General features: G+C 43.2%; 1 protein-coding gene across 11 annotated transcripts in view; it reads right to left on the bottom strand.

Annotated features, from left to right (window-relative positions):
- ATXN1 (ataxin 1) overlaps positions 1-23,577 on the bottom strand; it is a 246,872-nt gene that overhangs the window by 59,673 nt on the left and 163,622 nt on the right. Inside the window, exon 1 of one of the 11 annotated variants that reach the window (XM_069853667.1) lies at positions 8,451-8,476. The exons of the other annotated variants lie outside the window; for them this stretch is intronic. The gene's annotated coding sequence lies outside the window, so the exon portion shown is untranslated. Of the gene's footprint in view, positions 1-8,450; positions 8,477-23,577 lie in introns of those variants that run through there. 11 annotated transcript variants of the gene reach the window in all.

Here is a 23,577-nt window from a genome sequence, read left to right as displayed (position 1 = left end):
GGAGGGCTCATAAATACTGTGCTTAGGAAATCTGAAACGATCCCCGCGCTGTCTGGAATTTCTTTTAATTGGACAATTCTAAGGCATATGCTTCTTGAATACCTGGAAACACCAGAATACGCTCACTAGGGCTTGAAATGGTGAGAACTGATAACAAGAGGTAGCTTTCTGGACTGATCCCCAGGAAACAGGACCTCATTCTCCCAAATGTGGGCTGAAATCCAGACGATCTTGAGCACATTTGTAAGCGGGTCACAATGTCACTCCTCTTCTCTCCCATTAAAATACTAATTGTAAAAGCTTTTGTCTCTAATCTGCAGCTAACAAACCGGCAACACTGCACAAAGGGGAAGAGTGCAACTCAGTCCAACATGCCTGAAGGGTACGCTGTCTCCACGGCATGCAAGTACGACATATGAAACTGCCCACGATAGAGCTTGTCAGGAAACGCAATCAAATACTGGGTTTTGCCTTGAAACAGCCACGGATTTGCACCTCTCTGCTCCCTCCTCCCTTCCCTGGTCTACCACAAAAAGCAACACAGATGGGCACATAGGGCAGTGAAGTGAACCCAGCACACCAGCCAGGGCTGCACACACAGCACCAGGCACTAACCCTCATCCTGCTCCATGAGGTTGGCACCAAGCAGCTGTCTCCCAAGATGCACTGTTAAATGCAGAAAGAGAGAGCCAATTTCCACCCTCCTTGCCCCAACACACAAACCCAGGCTGCAGGAAGGGGGATGGGTGGCCAAACCATAAGGATTACTCGGTTTACATTTGAGCCAAAGATAAAAGATTTTAAACCCCAGCCAGGGGCAAACCACAATCTCTCATCTCACTCCCAAGGTGCTGGATCTGCTCAACCAAGTAATTTTTTTTTCCCTTTCCTATCAGGAGGCTGCAGAGTGCGCTCCTGTGCAAAAGCAGATAATTTTTTATTCCTTTTTTTTGTTCTGTCATTGGTGGGAAGACAGAGAGATGCTTTATCATGATACACCAACAGATTGATGTTTCTCCGCACTTTGGCAGCGCATGTAAGCAGGCATGCTCCTTGCCCTCATCCTGAGATATTGGGGTGCTAGGCCATTAACATTCAAACCAGCATAAATCATTTGGCAATAGACCCACCATCAAGCCCAGAAAGAAAATGAACACTAAACTCTGCTTATTTCTGGTGACAATAAATTCATGCAGGACAGAACTGGCATGAATTACAAAGATTATCTCCTTGCATGTGAAAATCACTTGCACAATATTACTCTCCTCTTCGTACCACACCAAGCAAGCTCCCAATGATACTAAAAGGGGAGTAGAGATCTGATGCCAGAGCTACAAGATGGTGCCTACATCAGTCATTTCACCTCCAGCTTTTTAAATGTTTAAAAAGCCGCCTCTCACAATTAAAAAATGAACTACACATACCATGTTCAGAAGCATTTGTTTCTTTTCTGGAAGTAAACACAGGAATTGAATTATTTTTTTTCCTACAAAGAAATAAGATGCAGTGTTTTGTTCCCTTGGGTTAAGACAAAAAGAAAAAAAAAAGCACCCCACAAGTGAAATCCAGATTTTTTTTTCACTTTTCTGATGTCTTTCCCATGTGCACTGAAGCTTTAAAAAATAATTCTGAAAGTCACTTGGAAAAAAAAAAGAAAAGCAGTAATTTTCAGCTTGACAATTCTTCCCGCACACATACACCCTTACGTAAGCACACATGTGCAAACTTTTCTAATAGAAAAGTTATGCATACAGTTAAAGAAGCCTGTCCCCAGGTGTGCGCAAAAATCCCAGTCACACTGCTGGAAGGTGGAAGGATGAGGAGACTGGCTAACACAGCCTTTAGTATGCAGCTGTTACCAGGAAACACAGAAGAAATCCTCAGCTCTTCTCACAAATACAAATCATAGAATCATGGAATGGTTTGGGTTGGAAGGGACCTTAAAACCCATTCAGTTCCACCTCTCCCTGTCATGGGCAGGGACACTTCCCACCAGACCAGGCAGCCCAAAGCCCCATCCAACCCGGCCTTGAACACCTCCAGGGATGAAGCATCCATGACTTCTCTGGGCAATCTGTTCCAGTGTCTCGCCACCCTCATCGTGAATATTTCTTCCTAATGTCTAGTCTAAGTCTTTCCCCTTCCAATCTAAAGTCATTCCCTCTCATCCCACCACTACATGCCCTTGTAAAAAGTCCCTTTCCATTTTTTCTGTAGCCCCCTTTACATATTGGAAGGCTGCTATAAGATCTCCTAGGAGTTTTCTCCAGGCTGAACAACCCCAGCTCTCTCAGCCTGTCCTCATAGCAGAAGTGCTCCTGCCCTCTCATCATCTTTGTAGCCCTTGTGTATATATATATAAAGTGTGATGGGAAACTAACACCATCTTCTTTGAGGTGAGTCTGCTGGTAATTACAGATATGTTAATGTGTGAGCATGTAAAAGGCAAAGACTGTTTATGATATACTGAAACATGCATTTTTATTCATCACAAGACTGGTGTGTTGGGTTTTCCCTCCTCTGAATAATCCCATCCCTCACGATCATCCCTGGACTTCCTACATTTCTCCTTGCTTCTACAACCTTTTGGTGCCTGCTCTTTACTTTCAAAATACAGTTACTGCTGAACCATTTATATCTCATCTGAGATGCTCGTCTCACACTTGGCACAGCTGATGAGTCCTGAAGGGAGCTGCTGCCATGTGAGGCTGATTTGCTCTACACTTAGTGCCACCTCATCCGTATCAGTGTCCTATTTACCTTTATAGTCACAACCCATACGCCCTGATACGCCACCCGCAAATGTCAGGCCAAGCTCTGAGTTGTCTGTTGCTCACTTCCTCTGCCCCTGAAATCTGTAAGGCGATCTCTAAGAGAATATTCTGCTGACCCACTGCAATTTTTCTGGTGCTTCTTAATTTCAGTGTGCTTACCCTGATCTGCAAAGCAGCACTTTGCACATTATGGTTTGTTAGCAAAACACAGGCAATTTTTTCTCCAAGCACCTTCCTCATTCCTTTATTCTTCTCTATTTTAAGCAACTTTCAGCTGAGAACAATCTCAGACAGACAGCTCTGGAGGCCAGGGTATTTCAGGGAGAGAAGCCAAGCACAACTCCCTTCTTCTATTAAAAGCTAAAGGCGAGCTCTCTGTCTTCTTTGTTGTACTGTAAGAAACTGCATCGTCTTTCAGTCTGCCTTAGTCACTGAAAAGTCCCTGTTCACCAAACCGATGTGACAGGCAGGTACAAGACCAAACCTGCCCACACAAATTCCTTTTGAAGGACCAGGACTCAAATCCCTGACCTAGAGGGATGAATTAAACCGGTGAAGGGGTTGATCTCCATTTCTATACAGCCCTATACTTCCACAGACAATGAACAAAGGCGGTCCAAGACGTGTCTGTGCAGGAAAGCTTCAGCAGAGAGCTGGAGGGAGCCTAGAAATACAAAATCCTCTGCTCTTGGCCAGGGCCAGGCGGAGCCTTCCCAGCTGTCAGTCCCAGAAGTCACACTAGCAGAAGATCCCCAGATGAATCTTGCCTGCACAGTCAAGATACCCAGGTGAGAGTCCCTGTGAACATCTTGCTTCTCACTCCCTCTTGTGGGGGCGAGACCCTCATGTTTTCTCTCAAAGGGGAAAAAATTGGCTTTCAACCTTCTAGTTCTGCTGTCAGCAGAGTCAAATGCCAAAATCTTTACCCGATTCCCTAGTAGAAGGAGGTGGCACTAAAAGAGAGAGGAGGGCAGCAGTAATGGGAAGCTACCACGCAGAAAGCCTCCAAAGCTACTCTTACCAGTTAAATGATTTCTCTTCCTCAGAAACAACTTTCACTGAGCAAACCTAAGTATTGCTATATCCTAAAATGTTCTCATTTCATTCAGAGACAAACAGGCTGGCTTCTGAAGAGCAAGTTAAGCATGTGCCACAGCAACATCATACCATGCTCTCTGTAATGGCTGCTAAGCAAGGCAGCACTGCAGTTGATTCATTAGGTTAAAATTAGTCCACCAAAGGATGGGGGAGAAAGGCATTTCATAGATTATTCTTTTGAGATCTACCTGTAATGACAGATGGGATCATTTAAAAACCTTCTCAGAATCTGAGCCTAGCACTACTGCTTACAGAAATGCTCAAGACAACATAAGGAAGATCATATTTTCTGTTGAATTTTACAAGAATTAGCAGGAACATTGTTCCTGTTTCTACCCTTCTTTACCACTGCTGGAATTCAGCTGCTTCTTGACTGTGTTATCAATTTTAAAAGAAAACAAAAACCATTGTTTTCTACAAGTTTACACTTAGAAAGATACAAAACTGTCTGAGAAGTGACCCTGACTGCTCCTTTGAAACAGGCTTACAAACAATTAAAACAACAAAAGCACATTAATAACCAGAAGCATGGTTCACTAGTTGTAGGCATTACTCAGTGACAATAAATGTTGATACAAAAATGAGCAAATCGGGCAATCAAAGCTCAGCATATTACAAAGTGACAAAACAAACCTTTAAAATCTTGATTTTTGGGCCAAACCCTACTTTTCAGTTGTTGAAAGCTGCCAGCCAGACAGCAGCAGAGGAAGATGTGCATGGTGACCAACTGCTACGTTGGTTCACAAACATACATCACACAAACTGATTAAATGCAGTCTGCATCAGTCATTTAATATAAGAGAAATAAAGCTGTTGTAATAGAATATAGTATGCAGGATCAATACTTCCTGCTAAGGAAATAAATGTTTCGACAACACATTGATATATATTTCTCTCCAGCATCCCATCTGTGAACTGGTACTTAGGTGGCAGCAGAAAATCATTAACCTTGCTTTTCAGAGACTTTGAAAACCATATAAAACCCAGCTGTGACACCTAAGCCTGTACAAAGCCACAGAAGTCCTCTTACCCACTCTGGAAACTCTAAGGGAGAGAAAACAGAGTACTGAAACACCAGGCAGTTACAGATGCAGGATGCTGCACACACTGCAGTGGAGCTCTGCAACAGGAACACTGTCTGGAATTGTGTGCCTGCTCCCCTCTACTCAAAAAGCATCCAAAGATACAAACCCTGAAAGCTCCAGGTGAACATCTGTTCTGACAGCAGACTTTTCTCTCTATAATTTCATAGCACAGACCTGACCTGAAGCAAGTGAAAAGAAGGAGGTGATAGTTTTAGCTCCTTAGTTTATTCATGGAGCCGCAAAAGGAATATAGCGTCAGCAATCCAAAGCCCCAGTGCTGCAGCAGTACAGGAAGGGGAACGTAAACATTTCCTTTCCACATCATTCTTTGAAAGAGAACCTAGCAAGAAGGAAAAACTATGGTGGATATAGTGCCATGAACATAAGTAACAATAAAATCCATAGGCTTATTATAAAACTAAACACCTCATTTTCAACATACACTCTGTAGCTTTCTAGCCATGCACTGGAAAATTAGCTTTATGTCCAAACAAAACAAAACAAAAAATGAGGTAACTGTGGAGACCAAGTCCCTACATGAAAAGCAGAATTTAAGAACTTATGACTTGCTTAGATACAGTGGAAAAGTGAATGAGTAAAACAGGCCTGTTCTGCTCAGTCATTCTCACTTGTAATGGCTGTATGCAGCTTGCCAAGAGCTCTTCCTCAGCCTCAAGAACAGCCAATGAGCCTGTTCCAAGTGAAGTATAAAAAAAGTTTGTCACTAGGTAGTTTTACAGTAAAGCAACTTCTGTTCTCTTCCATTAGGTTTTGTTTATTTTTTGTTGTTTGATTTTTTTAAAACAAATACAACAAGTAGAGACCATTACAGGGAAGAAAACTGAACAGAGAGGGGTTTTTGTATTTCCACAAGGAAATCCCTATTCAAATACATCCTAAAGGACAGTGTTCTTGGAAATCCCTGTGTGATTTGCAGCTAATGCCACTGTTGGTACTATCTACAGACAACACAGGGTGGAGGGGGGCAGGGAGGTGGGGGGACAACAAAGGTGATATTTGGATCCCACTCCTACACAGGACCTCTCCCATGCCATATTCAGGGAGCTCTGCCTTTGCTTGATTTTATTCAAATGTCTCAAGCAAGGAGGCTTCCACCTCTTCCCACTGGGGATTATTCTACAGTCCAACAGATCTTACTAGCTACAAGTGTTTCTGGATTTCACTCTACATTTTCTGCACTGAATTTTATCTCATTACTCCTTGTCATATTGCTTGGGCCACCCAAAACAAGCCTTCTCCAAATTCAGATATTTATACCCCTCAAGTATAGGACTGGTAGTTTTAACACCCGCTTCCTTCACCCTCTTTCTCATTCAGACAAACCATACGTAATAATTCTTAATCTTTCTTCTTTTCTGTAGTTCATTAACCATTTTTGTTGCAGCTGTCCGAATTCTCTGCAATTTGCCGAAGTCTTTCTGGTAATGAAAGACCCACACAAATATGAACTTAGCATCTCCTAAAGCTGTGTCCGGTAAAAGACACGGACTAATGTGCATGCACACAGCAACACACATGACATTTTCCAAATTCATTCTCTTCAAAGAAAGACCTTAGCCTCTTTCAGGCAGGAAGCAAAAGGCATTTGCCTTTTTAAGTCCCCTAAAAGAGGTAGAGAAGTAACACACAGCAGTTTTTTACAGATAAGAAACTGTCTGACTCCCAACTGCTTTCCATGATTGCTCGGTCTGCCTTGCAAAAGCAGAGGAAGCATTTATCGATGCCCTTCTCTTCCAGTTCTTAATGAAGCTCACGTGGAAACTTCATGTTTTGGTTTTCAGAAACTGTTTGACTTGCCTTCAGAAAAGGTGGGGTGAGTGCTGAACAGCACCCTCTACCTGCCTCTCTCCTTTGCCTCCTTTTTGCTCTAAAAACAGGGCAGGGAGATAGGTTGCAGATAGGAACGGGGAAACCCAATTTGACATTCCTCTGCTTTAGCATTTTCAGAACTCCAGTTGCTGCTGGACAATAAAAAAAAAATCAGAGAAGAGAAGTCTACTTTAGATCTCATGGCAGAACTTCTGCCACCCTGATGTGGAAGTACCTCCAGCTCCACCAGCGATTCTGCGCTGATCTTGGGCAAGTGTAGCACTGATCTCTGTTCTGCCGCTACTTTATCCCCAAATAGGCTTTTGTATACAACACACAGGTAACCTTGAATACTTTAAAGGTTATTCAGTAACCACCAACCACTGCAGAAGATTCACTTCCTACCTATAGTTTGGGGTGAGATATGTAATAAAGACCTTGATTTAGTGGACAGTTAAAATACAAGTGACTTCAAGATCTACTTCACTGCAGCAAGGATAGAAAAAATAAGGGAAAAGATCACCTACAACATCTAAATGTACTTTAAACTGAACACTCACTCACTACAGAGGGAGAAGAGTGCCTGAAAGAAGGTGGCAGGTTGATGCCACTTGTCAACATCTAGCATTAGAAGCCACTTTATTCCTTGCAAATGTTCAAATGTTCAGGGTATTTTCACAGGAAAAAAAAAATAAAAAAACATGCTCAAATAACCACAAAAACCCCCCTTACTATTTATGTTTTCTAGTCTATTTGTACACTTAGACTATCCAAGACACATTTTTATTCAGAAGTTAGAAGTCACCCAAAACTCTTCTTCATTCGCTTGTTTCGTACCAACAAAACACACACATGCAAATATCCTGACCATTAAGAGAAACTCAAACTCTTACAGCCATTATGACATTATTTGTACCCTGAAATGAGTTATAATTTGTATGCACCCTGCCAAGAACTTGCTGTTAAAGCTAAAGTAATTATTAGGAAGTATGAAAGCAGGTGTCACTTTTGGCAAGTTGTAAAATGGCTTTATATTCTCAGTTGCAATAGGATAAAAATGATCCCTAAAAAGAGCATAGCAGGCTATTACTTTACATCCAGCAGATATGTGAAACGTAGCAGTTGTCGTCTGTACTTTTTTTTTCTTCTTTGGTATTTTAATTAAAGATTCATAGTCCTAAAAGACAAAACCTAAAACTATGCACAAAACCAATCCCATTTTGCATACCTTCTATTTAGTTTCATAACCGTCAAGCCACCTGACCCTCATCTGCATGTTGCTATAAGGCAGCCAGCCAAGCCCACTTCCACTGCAGTGAGACACATACTCTGTCCCTGCTCACTCCCATGTACGAACCTCCCGCTTCTCAGATGAATCCCTGCTACAGCACTTCAGGACAGAGGGGACAATGATTGTTATGATTACAGGACCAAAACTTAGCCAGTTTGGGTGCTTAAATTTAAATGCCTAACTCCATCTTTAGACATCTGAATCTGCTAGTGTTTCGAAGGTGCTGGGCACTCAGCATCCCCTACTCGCTCCCATCAAACTTGCCAAAAAGAACATCTGCTTTTAATTAATTTACCAAGAGCTACAGGTACGCAAAGCCTTTGAAAGGCATCCCACTTACATCAGTCCCTAAATATAAATCCAGGTGCCTACCTTGAGGCAGTCAACTTTTAAAATGATGAAAGAAAAACCAGCAGTATTAAATAAACAATCACATATATAAAAGACCTGTAGATATACCCATGGCTTTTGGATTCTTGTTCCACACTTGATATATGATATGATGTAAAAGGAAGCAGATCTGATTTTGTCAGAAAGTAGCATTTCATGCTGGAACTAGAGCATGTACATTGCTAATAATTAAGATAATTAGAACAAGGAAGGGCATTCAGGGAAAATTTCTTAAAATGTTACTCCTCTCCCTTGGATAAGCAACCAAGCAAAGCAGCCCCCAGAAGTGGTTGTATTTATGCTAAGAGTTTAGGGAAACTGCAGATTTTCTAGTGTATTTATCATGCAAGATTATTTTATTTTTCTTTCATTCAGCCAGACACCCACATTCTTGACAGTGTAGATCTTGAAAAGATTTTTTTTTTTTTAGAAACTGCAAACGGAAGAAAAATACAGGCCAGCACCTGCCTCTGCAAATCTTTCGTGTTTGCATTTGTGCTTATGACCATGATCACAGAATCATAGAATGGTTTGGGTTGGAAGGGACCTTAATGATCATCCGGTTCCACACCCGCTGCCATGGGCAGGGACACACTAGACCAGGCTGCCCAAGGCCCCATCCAACCTGGCCTTGAACAGTTCCTGGGATGGGGCAGCCACAGCTTCCCTGGGCAACCTGTGCCAGTGCCTCACCACCATCATTGTGAAGAAATTCCTCCTTATATCTAGTCTAAAACTCCCCCTCTCCAGTTTATACCCATTGCCTCCTAGTTCTATAAATACAAGCCTTTATAAAAAGTCTCTTCCCAGCTTTCCTCTAGCCCCTTCAGGTACTGGAAGGTCGCTATAAGGTCTCCTCGGAGCCTTCTCTTCTCTAGGCTGTATAACCCCAACTCTCTCAGCCTGTCCTCATATGGGAGGTCCTCCAGCCCTCTGATCATCTTTGTAGCCCTCCTCTGGACCCATTCCAACAGCTCCATATCCTTCTTATGTTGAGGATTCCAGAACTGGACACAATACTCCAGATGAGGTCTCACAAGAGAGGAATAGAGGGGCGGAATCACCTCCCTCAACCTGCTGGCCACGATTCTCTTGATACAGCCCAGGGTACGGTTGGCCTCCTGGGCTGCAAGCGCACATTGCTGGCTCATATCAAACTTCTCATCAATCACCACCCCCAAGTCCTTCTCTGCAGGGCTGATCTCAATCACATCATTCCCCATAATGTATTGAAACCACGGATTGCCCCGAGCCAGGTGTAGGATCTTGCACTTGGCCTTGTTGGACCTCATGATGCAGCTGACTACCCTGTGAAGAACTACATTCAAACACAGCAGCAATATTCACTCTACAACACAGCACAGACTCAAAAGGGAACATGACAACACATGTTCTGCATATACATAAAATGCTGTCCTGCATCAGGGACCAGACATGCCATGCTGTGAGATCACGAGACGCTCTCCCCAGGGCTGATCTGAGAAGGTCCTGGTTCTGGAAAGGGGTGCTGCCTGCTGGAGTCAATGGAGAGGCTCACTGCTTTGGGGCTGCCCTAATTCTAACTGGGACTTGCCAGGTAAGTGCATGCATGAATGTGCATACAAAATGAGCATGCAGGATCACAGTTACGCTTTGGACTAAAAAAATCTGCATAAACCAAGCCTACAGTTCACACACAATATGCAGGTAGTTTATACCTGTGTGGGGGATGGGCTGCTGTTGCGACACCTAAATCCACACAGTTTCAGACAGTGTACTATGGCTCCAAATGAGCTACCAGAGCCACAAAAAAACCAAAACAAAACAGAACAAAAGGGGGAGGGGAAATTATTATTAACATTACTCTTCTTATTTTATTTTCTAAAAAAGCCCTCAGAACCAAGCAGGGCAAATCTCTTGCCAAGAAAAGAAAACAAAAGAAGTCTGGGAAAAATCCAGAAATATATTTATGGCTGTTCCACATAAGGCTCATGTAACAACATAGGATAGGCCAGCCCTCCACAAAAAGCTGGTTTCTGCCAGGACTAGAACTGTACCTAGCCCTGCCCTGTCTGCAGCATCCCAAAGAATCACAGAATAGAATCACAGAATGGTTTGAGTTGAAATGCACTTGAGTGAAAAGATCATCCAGTGAAAGATCATCCAGTTACAAGCTCCTGCCATGGGCAGGAATGCTTTCCACCAGATCAGGTTGCTCAAAGCCCCATCAACCTCGGCCTTGAACACATCCAGGGATGGAGCATCCACAACTTCTCTGGACAACCCACGCCAGTGCCTCACCACCCTCAGAGGAAACAACTTCTTCCTAGTGTCTATTCTAAATCTCCCCTCTTTCACCTTAAAACCATTACCCCTCATGCAATCTCTGCACTCCCTGATAAAGAGACCCTACCGAGCTTTCCTATAGTTCCCCTTAAGCACTGGAAGGCTGCTACAAAGTGTCCCCAGAGCCTTCTCTTCTCTAGGCTAAACATGTCAAACTTTCTCTGCCTTTCCTCATACGGGATGTGCTCCAGCCCTCTCATCATCTTCATGGCCCTCCTCTGGACACACTCTAACAAATCCATGTCCTTCCTGTGCTGAGGACTCCAGAACTGAATGCAGTACTCCAGGTGAGGTCTCACAAGTTCAGAGTAAAGGAGAATCACCTTACTTGCCTTACTGGTTATTGGTTCTGGTGCCAAGAAGCTGCAGTTTGCTTCATTGAGCAAGCTGTTACCTTTGCTGTCATTTCTAAACTGCTCCTGCTGTGAGCCCTGCTGGCACAGCAATCACATGGGCCACCACTTCCCCACTACATGCACCCCTAGAGCTGGCACGGCCCTAGGCCTTTTTGTGCAGTCTCTCCATAGCTGGGACAACATCAGAGGACTTGTCCCACTGTTCTTCAGTGTGCAAACACTGCACTGGGACTCTCATGCATAGCCCACCCAAGGGTATGCAGGGGACCATCACCGTCTCCCCACTTACAGAAGTCTCAGCAGGCTGCAACGGAGGGCCCCTTTGTAGCGATGTCAGAGTAGGCTAATCCCACACCTGCTCCAGAGCCATGCTGAAAATGGGTTTTTAATCTTTGCAGACAGGTTGTTGCTCCCCCTATCCATCAGCAGCAGCCAGGTCTTGCTGCTGCTTTAATCAAGGCAGGGAACAAGTGCCAGAGCTGCTGCCCAACCATCGATGCCTGGTGCAGCCAGAGAGAAAAATGACCTGGTGAAGCAGCAGCATATCAAGAAGATGCTCCTTCTGCTTCTCTTCATGCCATGTCTTGGTGCCTCTCATGGTACACACAAAATTGGAGCTGGGTACAAAACATATCTACCATGTTCCCTCTGCTCACTGCAACAGGATCTGTCTCATGCACCCACCCTGCCAGAAGCATAGAGGGGCTACGGGCATGGTTTAGGGGGGAACAGAGGTTGGTCTTTCCTTGACACATCAAGCAACTGCTCGACACGGTGCATGTGCAAGGGCTGTGTGTGGAAGGATGTGTGCTCAAGTGTGGAAGGGACCACTAAGGGACGCCTCCTTCACTTACCTCAGTTTGGATCTATTCACATAGGAAAGCTGAAGAGCAGCCACCTACCTGCACCCTGCTCCCACCACAGCTCCTCTGGGCTCCAGGAGCTGAAAACAACAATGCTGTTTCTTTTCCCTTGACATTCCCAAACTAAGCTCAAAAAAACCCCAAAAAACCCCAACAAACACACAAACAAAAATGCACCAGAGCAATAGGAAGAAGCAGAGAAGGTCACCATGCATTTTATTTGTCATGAACTATGTTTGGGAGACCATTAGGCACAACAAGCCATTGCTCATCAGAGGTTTCTGCTGCGTGTTAGAGCGCTGCACTACACTTCATTAGGAGCATTAACTGGACACTGGCAGGAGATGGGTCTCTACTGCTCCTCCTCTCCACCCCTGTTCCGATTTTATCAAAACATTCTCCTCACACTGCTTCGGTCACCTCTTGGAAAGGGAAATATTTTGCTTAGTGCACAGGACTGTGATACTTTAGGACTTAATAGGAGAGCCTTCACCCAAAACAAACATGCTTCTAGTAAGAAACCTCTCTGCTGAATGCTTGCATGAAGCACATGAGACTAAATGCTTGTGTACCTCCTCAGCCTTACGTAAGAGAGAAAACACAGCAGTGGTGGGATGTGCTAATCAGAAAACGCTGTGGCTCTGGGTTCCAGCAACAGGGACATGTGGCAGCAGGCTCAGAGACACAGCTCCTGGACTAGCCTCCAATGATCAGGAATTTTGTCTGGGAGGCAGGAGGACTCTAAAGAAGTTTTGCATATTATTCCTGAATGGCTTACTTGATGAAAGTCTGCACAACACATGAAGAAACCAGCAAACATTTCTACAAGTATCCCACTAATGGGCTGTAACTGGGAGGATGTGTGGCTCCTGTGAGACGAGGCTGATGGTGAGAGCCCCAGCACCCAGGGCAGGGCTGTACTGTTAAAAGCAAGGAGACGGCACTTGGGTGTTATTTATTCCAGGGAAAGTGTTCTCCAGTGAGATTTGGGATGGAAACAGGTCTGCATTTCACAGATGGAGAGGCAGCAAACCTTTAGGAAGAAGTTTTTATACCTGCAACTGAAATAAACCCAGCTACGAGCTGGGGAGGGTAGTTTGAAAGCCTCAACACCTAATGTGCAGACATCTAAGTGCACTCTTCTTGGACCTTTCGCAAGTGGTGCTGTCCCAGCTTCTCCACGGGCTTGAGTCACAGAGCCCCACGACAGAAACGTGTGCGTCTTCTGTTACAATGTCCTGTCACGCAGGGACAGCCACAAGAAACACTCTGCAGGGAGACTGAGGAGCATCACTCACCTTCCCTCTGGTGCCAAGTGGAAACAGCAGAGAGCTGCTGACAGGACAAGGACATTGCCCTCACTGAGGGTATTCCCAAGGATGTGTGCAAAAAAAAAATCACAAACGTGACCCTATTTTCCCTGCACCTTACTACCAAAGAAACACTCAGAGCAGCTGCTTTAAAGGGGCTAATCCACCCACTGCAATATTTCTGGTAATGACTCACAAAATCCCACACAATTCTGATACCATTTTCTTGATAAAACCAGCTGCCTAAATGAAACTATACATTTGGTGCTTAAAAAAAAAAAAAAGACAAAACCCTACCAGTTGTTATTAGTAGTGAAGCGGTGGAACGTGAAACCAACAGTGTGCAATGCGAGAACAAAGCTGATGGCTGTGCACAGACCCTCTGCAGACAGGGTTTTGAAAGATGGGTTCTGCAGCCTGCCAGCAAGAAATTGCCTTCTCGTATGTTGCGACTTACACAGATGTTCGCATAATTTCTTGCATATGGACAGCAAAAGGACCATTCATTTAAAAAATGATGTGACTGTCTGTGCAGTAAGGATAAGAAAGGAAAACTTTCAACATATATCCAATGAGAAGCCAAACCGTTCCAAATGCACTCAAAACGTCTTCTCACGAAGTCAAGGACAAAATCCAGGCAAGACCTCATAGCACTCTTTCTTCTCATTTAAAAACCTGAACTAAATTACACTCAAGTATCTTATAACGAGATTCAGGAGCACAAAACATATTGCAGCATCACAATGTTCACTCACTACCACAAAACATTAACTAAACTTGCTCTGAAAGATGTTTTGACTATTTATACAGAAGCCAAGGGGAGAGGGGAAGAGAAGATGCTGCTTGCTGGTTTTTTGGCAGACTTCACTTGAAAGCAGCCAAACTCCCTTCTGCTTCTGTAATACAAACTAACAGAGCACTGCGTGTGCTGAGGTCACAGGAAGAAAGTACTCAGGCTTGTGCTTAAATTCGAGACAGCCTTGTACCAGAAGCTTTGTCCAAAACCTACCGAACTCCCGGTTAAGCTCTGCCTTAAGGACAGATGCTGCTTACCTACTGCCTCATATGCCCTTGTAGGACTCCAGCCAAAAGCCTATGTCAGGTTAGCGGCTGACATTTCACTCACTTCAAGGGATGCAGGATCACAGGCACGGGAAGTGAAAACACCCAGTGCTTCTTTCAGGTGCCGAGCACCCCACAGGATGGAGCTGTCACACAGCACTGATGAACTGGGAAGGGATGCTGGAACAAATTCACCTTTCTTACAGGTAAAGCGTACATAGAAGTTTTTGTTTTGTTCATTTTCACAGCAGAAAAGACAACAAATCTGCATTCAAATAGCTGGCTGTAAAGAATATGCAGCATGTGAAGGCCAATGCAAAAACAAAAATCCATTTTTTTTCAATTTAGCATAATGAATTCCTGAAATGAAATAAAACTTCTATGAGGGGGAAAAAAGCAAGTAAGGTACTTTCCTGCAATGCTTTAAAAGCACGAGTACATCTCTACAATATAAAACAGACTACAAAGGGCTCTGAGAGTGCATTTCCATGTCATCCTCCCTAGAGTAGCATTATTATCTCCAGAAACCCCAAGTATGATCCCATCTTCCTTCTCAACTGGGCAAAACAACAGGTCTTAAGCACGCCATTGCTTCAATGAACTGAAAGGCTGTGAAACTGCATTGTCAGCTGCTTGTAACATGTTCCTCTCTCCATATATTGCTCTAATGAGCTGAGCACCCAGAGGGAAAGAACTCCAAATCACCTCCTCACTCTGGTGCTTTCTACACCAAAGAGTAGCAGCAAAAAAAAGAGTAAGACAGCAGAAGACTTTGTAAAGTTGAGCAGCAGCACCAAACAAAACTGCTAACCTTCTTTTGGCAAAGCAAAAGATTTGTATAACACTTTCCCCCACACACTAAATGTATTTACTTAAAAAAATCGATTTCCTCTGTCTCTATATATTGTTGCACATTGCTCAGTGGTTCTGAGAAACTGCATGGAAAATCCCACTACACTTGTTAAATTGATGCTACAGGGCCATGCTGCCAGTGCATGCATCATCCCAAGAGGCACACCTGCCAAAGTCCTGCTGTGTGTATCACTAAACCCAAGACAAAATGCAAATCTGGCTGTATCATAGCTGATTTGCATAGCTTTCCATTGGTGTTGTACAACGTTTTTTACAAAATGCCAATTTACTTCACTTTCCTACAGCTTATTAACAGTGTGAGGTACTTACAGCTTCTATGCAAGGCAGATTTAGTAGTTAAAACGTTATAAGATATAATTAAATGCCTTTTGGAAATAAAACGCAGCCTTTGATGTGATAACATAAGACACGGGACTTTGAGTAGGACACAGAAATGTTAATGCCTCTTTGCAAAGGTGCAGACCCCCCTCACATGCTCAGGAGCTGCACAGCTTTTTCTGTTTTTCATCTCATCTGCAAAAGCAGAAATATTTGCTTGCAAACTATGAAGGGCCTGAATCCAGTTACTGAGTACACATTTCACTCACATTGATATCAGAATGGATGGCTGCCAGTTTAGTGCCTTGGCTGGCATTCAAACATGCTGAGTGCTGAGCCTCCTTGGATTCGGAGTTCACAATTTTAAAAAAAAAAAAAAAAGGAGGGGGGGTGGGGGAGAAAGGGTGGAAATCCTTGAACACAAAACAAAAAACCCTCCACAAACATTTCTGAGATGCTACCAGGCTAATTCTCCTCCTCTCCTCTTTTGTAAGCTCAGTCTCTGGAAGCAAACACGTACAAGTAGCACTTTCTGTCAAGACAAGCAGCTAGGGAGTCTGGACTTTATCTCCACAGCTACGATACAACAAACATTAGATCTTTCCTAGCCAAGCAATTTTCACACATATACCAGGGGCCAGCCCTCATTCAAGTCAGTAACAGAGGAAAAGATATGTTTACGCTTTCATATCTTCACTTGAAAATAATAATAAAAAAAAAAACCAGGAGGAAAAAAAGAGAAAGAAAAGCTTGAAATGTTCTGAGACTTATGTCACAGTGGGTAACAAGGAACATAAAGGCTGTTTGCCTTACACAAAACTGACTTTCCCTTACTGCTAGCTACTGAAATCCGCCAGGTTGAAAGGCAAGCCCAGAGCTCCTTGAAGCCCCCGCTCCTCCCAAACACCCCATCTCTGACCATGTTTCTTGCTGCGGCTGGCGTGCAGGGCGAGTCCTGCTTTCCCTGGCACAGCAGCAGACACTGTATATCAGGCCACTTAGACATTTCAATTGAACTTGACAGGTGTTTGTTAATAGGGTCTACAATACGTTTGGGAAGGGCTGCCTGGAATTGTAAAACGGTTTATGATGGCAGTTTAATACGCCCGGTGCAGACAGTTTGGTGCATTATTCTCTAAGGCTGTAACTGTTAAGTGACCAAAATCTGAAATGTATGGCAATACACATATAACTAACCCAATTAATGGCAAACGCATCCATATAGTATCTGTACAACTGGATCTGATCCTCCCAGGTCTTTCTGGGAACCTGGCTGCTCTTTGCAGGATCAACCCTTGATGTATTACCATGATTCATAGAAATCAGGTATAACCATTCAGTGAAACTGCTTGGGCTAATTATTAGAAATTTCAATTTATGCTGATTTGCCTGAGGGGAGGGGAGCATAAAATTAACTCGACGTGCTTATTTAACTTTTTACAGTAGTATTATTATTTAAAATTTATGACAGCATTGTGCACAGCCCCAGTTAGGAAGAGGATCCTGCTGTGCTTGGCATCCCACTGCGTGCGTGTGAACATCCCCCCAGTGTAATTTCAAGGGAAAGGCCTCATCCCTGCAAACTGTTATGGAAGTGCCTGCCCCAAAGACTGGGAGTGAGGCCATGGAAATTAAAAGTGCACTAGTTTTGCTGAAGTGAAGCAGGTGCATTAAGCCACCACATCCTATCTTGCATTGGCAGCCCACAACAAAAAGGCTCCTATTTTGGAAGAAGTGACATTTGAGTCACTTTTGTTTTTACAATTAAACACGTAGACACAAACACCCCCTCCTATCTACTGTTGCCTTCTCTTGCTTCTATTTTACAAACAAGACCATCATCCAGTGAATGAGAAAAATCACATGTGGGATGAAAGGCTCCAGAAAAGAGAGACGATATGTGTCAGCAACTGATCTAGGGAACAGTCAAAATCTCATCTTTTATTTTAGATGCACAATGTGTAACAACACATTTTTTCCTTGCAGTGAACTTTGAAGTATATTCACCTGAGAAAAGTAGCTGTCCAGTCCACCTGCCTTCATTGCTGGACATACAAATGCCAACCCTGAAAGGTCACCATTTGGATAGTCATAACCACTCATCGCCCTTGAACAAGCTGGACTTTTTATTTCTAACCAAATATCATAGAATCATAGAATCATAGAATGGTTTGAGTAGGAAGGGACCTTAAAAATCATCTAGTTCCAAGCCCCCTGCCATGGGCATGGACACCTCCTACTGGATCAGGCTGCCCAAGGCCCCATCCAACCTGGCCCTGAACACCTCGAGGCATGGGGCAGCCACAGCTTCCCTGGGCAACCTGTGCCAGTGCCTCACCACCCTTACTGTGAAGAAATTCCTCCTTATGTTTAGTCTAAATCTGACCCTCTCCAGTTTATACCCATTGTTCCTTGTCCTATCATTACAACCCTCTGTGAACAGTCTCTCTCCAGCTTTCTTGTAGCCCCTTCAGGTACTGGAAGGTCACTATAAGGTCTCCTCAGAGCCTTCTCTTTTCCAGGCTGAACATTCCCAACTCTCTCAGCCTGTTCTCATATGGGAGGTCCTCCAGTCCTTTCATCTTCTTTGCAGCCCCCCTCTGGATCCGTTCCAACAGCTCCATATCCTTCTTATGTTGAGGATTCCAGAACTGACTGAGGACTCCAGAACTGAAATATGCTTAACCTCATCAAACATTGTACTGGTCAATATTACCAATGTTATCACATTAATCAATTCACTATCATTATTTTAACTGAAAAGGATTCAAATATTCTATAATATTTATTCAGAAGTAGGGAAAATTGAAGCTTTTCCTAGGTAGTGCCAAAAAATTTAACTCTTCAGAGTACTGGTTGTACTAATATGAAGTACACAAAAGAGTGAAGAAGGAATTTCTGGGAAAGGGAACGTTCCCTCCAGGAGTCATTAGAAGACTGTCAGAATTAGGAGAATATCAGGATTAGAAGAACAACTCTTCCTCTGGCTCTGTGATGGTCTTTTAGAAACAAGCCATCCATACTGTATGCCTTTTGCATTTGTTTGAGCTAAAGGGCACCATACAAAAGTCAGCGTGATCTAACTTTCAAGAAGCTTTAGAAGCTCCTCAGCTCAGGGGACATGTTAGCAATATGCTCTGCTTCCCGACCTTCCCCACAACACTAACAGAGATGAACTTAGCCCATGCAAGCAGAGAAAAGATGAAAACATCAGAAAAATATTCACTTGTTGTCCTAACAACATCATTTCAGCACAGCATTTCAGGAAGGGTGAAGGCGGACAAACTCACCTTTAAAGCAGCTCCTCCACAGCTAACTTGCCTCTCTGTGCCCAAACACCACAAAGACCTTGGAGCAAATTCAAACCCCAAACTCACACATTGGTGTGTAGCAGGTGAAGTAAGGGCTTTTCCAGAACTGCAGGGGTTTATTTCAAAATGTAAGTTTGGTTAATGTGTCTTCTGCTATCCTTCTGCTTTCCTCTGCTTCTCTTTCTGCTGCAGTTCACTGGAGCTGTTTCAAGGTTCCATTAAACATGTCAAGCCTTTTACATGCAACTGCAACCTTGCAGCACAAAGCGAAATGGAGGCAGATGAAAGAAAAAGAAACCATCATTTAGCCACACACAAATTCTGTATATTTTGCATATCACTCCTAACATGGACTGGCAGCCCACACCAAAAAAGACTTCTGTTTGGGAAGAAAGTGACATTTGAGTCACTTCTGTTTTTATCATTAGATATGAAGACATCAAACACCACCTCCTGCCCGATGCCTCCTTTTCTTGCTTCTGTCTTATGAACAGGGCACATGTTTCTGTGGTCCTTTAGAGCGCTGCCTACTTGACTCAGCACCGTGACATTTTTTGGTGCATGCAAATCATCCTATAACTGATGGAGTGTGTGAGCTGCCACCCATGGTTCTGCTAAGCTGCCATCCTGGCAAGATATGACACAAATCAAGACTCTGAGCTTGAATATGGGGAAGGAACATAAGGAGCAGGTCTACAAAATGCTGCTGCTGCTACCTATCCCCTTTCACACTACCATTTTTTGCTGAAGAAGCAGCACCTGAACTCTGCCAGCTTTTGCCCTCAGGGCCATGCTTTGCCCATGCTAGTCCCATGAGTGAGACAATTTTGGTTAGATTATGCAGTGAGATGAACTTCTTGGAAAGGGGATTTTAGTCTTTTTAACCTTTTACTCCTTCTAATTGTTGGCTCCATTCTTTATAAATCCCAAAATAACAACAACCATTCTCTGACACAAAGCCCTTATCAGGCTTTTAAAGAAAAATAAAATCAAACTAACCTGCTTACTTCAAAGTCATGCTCTCATAATTTTAGCTGGCACTTCATGAACAAAATGGTCTAGAACTAACCTCAAACAGTCATCTGGAGAAAAACAACATATTTTCCCATGTCATCACCACTATAGCACATACTAACCACAACTATTCAGCCTGTCAATTTTCAGTTTATATTATGATAACTTTACCTAAAAGCATTTGTGGTTCAAAAACAGCAAGTGCAATGCCAAGGAAACATTTGCTGAACTGACAAGCATGGCAGCGCTGGTGTGAGGAATATTCTTTCTGCAGAATGGGAAGCAGATTAAGAAGAGATTTGACTGAGGACAGTGGATTTCTGAGAAATTCCCCAAAGCACTGCTTCTGATTAGCTTAATACCACAGTCTACCCATGTCAGGTTGTGAAGAAGGAGGCTTAGTTTGGACCTTGGGTTGTGAATCTTCCACAAAAATCCTCCACAAAAATCTCCAAGAATTGTGACAAATGGGAAAAACAGCACATGAGTATTATTTTATTTACAAAATCAACTCCACTTCCACACACAGGAAGGTTTTTTTCACATTCACTGATCATTTAAGAAAGGTAAAAATGTAGAGAGGGGAATATATGAGACGCACAAAAGCAACACATTTTAAAAGGACTTTAGCAAATACACTTTAAGCCATGCAACCCCCATGATTCACAAGGAACCAAGTATTATACAGTCTTGATTTACTTTCCTCATGTTAAGGAGGACAAAGGCAAACCTTTCACTAACGAAGCACTGTGGTTCAAATTTTATACGAAAATCCCCTCAATTCTGACAATCATACACCCACACTAGGGCTTCAAAAATATTCTGATGCTACAATGCTGCCTGTGTCATCACCCCAGAAACAAGTGAGAAGACACTGCATCACTCCCCTGTGATCCAGGATAAGGATAGTATGGACGCGACTGTAGGAACTTCAGCTGGACACTTAGGTATGGACAGCAAACCAAGCAAAAAAAAAAACCTAACCCAAACCAAATGAAAACAAACAAAAAACCCTTGAGAAACCCACGAAAACACGTTGCAGCCTATGGCTTTACTATCGTCTTTCTACTGATTTGCCCACAGTCAGGCCACAGCAGCACCACGCAGATTTCCATAATAAATTAACTGGTTGCCTTTGTGGGCTACAAGAGCAGTCTGAGCCACTTTGCTTTGAATGTACCTCCCTTCCCCCCTCTCCTAAACAACACTGTGACTTCCTAAGATGCAGCTTAGATACAACAGGACAGCTTTACTCTTGGGGATGAAGTGGAAGGCATTTTCCCTGCTGAAGGTGACATGTTCTCCCTGAGGACAGCCAAATTCACTACTGGTTGGACTTAAAATGAGCCTCCTTTAAATGAGCCTGCTCTGAGGCCAGGCATTGCTCCCTCCTCCTCAATTTTCATGAATTAGGAAGGATGTGTGTTTCTACGTGTCTTTTCTGGACAGATCTTCTGCCTGGAAGAAAGCAGGAAATGGTAAGAAAGGGGCAGGAATAGGGAGAATGGGTAGGAGCCTTGTAACTGAGCTTGCATTTGTTTCACAAGTGAGTGGGTGGTTATCCGGCTGTGGTGTCCCGCACCCAGGACTTGCAGTCCGAGACACAAGTTTGAGCAGATCTTCCATGATTTCATGATGAGTCTGAGACAGGCTGCATCCAGCGTCCACAAAATATACAGCTGCATTCCTCTGACAGCGATTTATGTCAACGAATGTACTGCTGCTAACATGCACTGAGCTCCAACTCCAAATGCCAAAGCCATGCTATGCACAAAGCTGGGACTGTGTGGTGGCCAGGCACAGCCTGCTATTAGCTGTATTTTCTCTCCATCTCATGGAAGCTTTCAGGGAATCACAAGGAGAAAAGCAGTGGCACAACAAACTGTGTCCAAACACTCAATAAACTAACCTCAATTTTTTTTAATGCAGCCCAGCAGTTCTACTATGGGATCCCGAAATGCATGAGACATCCTTAATTTAGCAAGAACAACTGCATACTATGTCAGCTGCTGAAAATCTCAGTGCACAGCAAAAAATATTTTGAGTCAACAGACTGAAAACCAAGGCTACTGGATTTTTGTTTGATTTTACAGCATGTCTGACGTTTTCAAGATGAGACTTTAGGAGATGTAGTATCATATTTGAAATCTTACTTCTCTGCTTGAACCTTTCATTATTTTCAGACTTTGCACTACACTTCTGTTTATTTGTTTGTTCAAAATATAAAAAAAACACAGTTCACAGTTGAGGCTTTATCACGTTCACAGTACTTAGATGCATACCTAACTTTAAATCAGTGAAGCCAGTTGAAATCAAAGGGATGAGGGGGTATTAAAAAGGTAAGTGGGCCCTGAAGTGTTGTCCTAAACTGGAATTAGACTTAAATAAGCGATTAAGTGTCTCTAAAACAGGTCTTCCTTGTCTAACACTAAACACATTACAATATACCTTTTGTATCATAGGGTAGCAAAAGCTATGTGTCTCAAGGAGAAAGACTGAGCAGAGCAGAACTGGAAGCCTCTGGGCATGAGATGTTTTATTAGAAGGAAGATTAACACATAGAGGCCAAGGAGAAAGCTGAAGCTCAAAAGGAATATGAGTCAGGGAAGTTGCTCCAGATGGCAGAGCCATGTGGGATGTGACTCCACCATCTACCGTGGAAATAAAAAGGAAGAAATGAAAACGTACTGTTGAGAGAGCATGTAGGACTGACGGGAAAATAAGGAAGAAATGAGAGTAGTAGAAGGAAATAAAAGGCAGAGTGATTAAATGAGGCCTTCACAAATTTTCAAGTGCAGCAACACCACTTCAATCAGCCAGTACAAAAAAGGCTCAGCCACTTTGCTTCAGATAAATCTAGACACCTCAGAGTTTCAGTGCCTGTCCAGAGCATATTCCCTCTCCTTTGGTCAATACATGGGGTCTGACATATTATGTGTGTAGCTTCTCAGGAGCATCTCCCAACATGTACTGCAGGGACAGATGATTTGCAGTATCCCATTACTGCTGCTTCCACTCTTGCTGATATTTCCAACATCATAAATGAATAAGACAGAATTATGTCAGATGGTATCTTGGGCAGTTTAAGACTAACAGGAAATTTTAAAAAGTGAAAATCAGGCTGCATATGATATAAGACTTATTAACAACTCCTTAAGGGAAGTGCAGAAAGTCACAAGGTCTGGACATTGGGAACGTAGCAAGGCAGAACATTTAAAAATGCATTGCAGGGAACTGTCCCATCTTGTCAGAAAAACAGACATGGCGTGCTCTACATAAATAGGACCTATTCCTCAATGCACCTCTTCCTTCAATGCAAACAGGAGGAACATGAAAATAAAACAAAAAGAATAATAAAGCATGAGCTATTAGAGAAAGATTTTAAACCATTGTAGTCAAATTCCCTTTGAATTGAAGACAAGATTTTTGGCTAGAAATTAGTGATCTTCCTGGACTAGTTAGTCCACTCACTGCACAACAGCACAGGCTCCCATCTGCAAAATGACTACAAAGGTAGGTTGATTTGGGAGCCAACGTACCCATTATCCAAAATTTTCATTCTACTCCACACGCACATACACAGGCACATTATGACCTCTTTGGTTTGGAGAGACTTGTCATTACAATTTATGTTTTCAAATACCTAGCCAAATTGGGCTTTGACAGAAGCTTACAAA

Source organism: Phaenicophaeus curvirostris, chromosome 3 (genome assembly GCF_032191515.1).
Source record: "Phaenicophaeus curvirostris isolate KB17595 chromosome 3, BPBGC_Pcur_1.0, whole genome shotgun sequence".
Classification (NCBI taxonomy): domain Eukaryota; kingdom Metazoa; phylum Chordata; class Aves; order Cuculiformes; family Cuculidae; genus Phaenicophaeus; species Phaenicophaeus curvirostris.
Note: the sequence above shows the minus strand (reverse complement) of the source record. Positions and strands in the feature narration are given on the sequence as shown.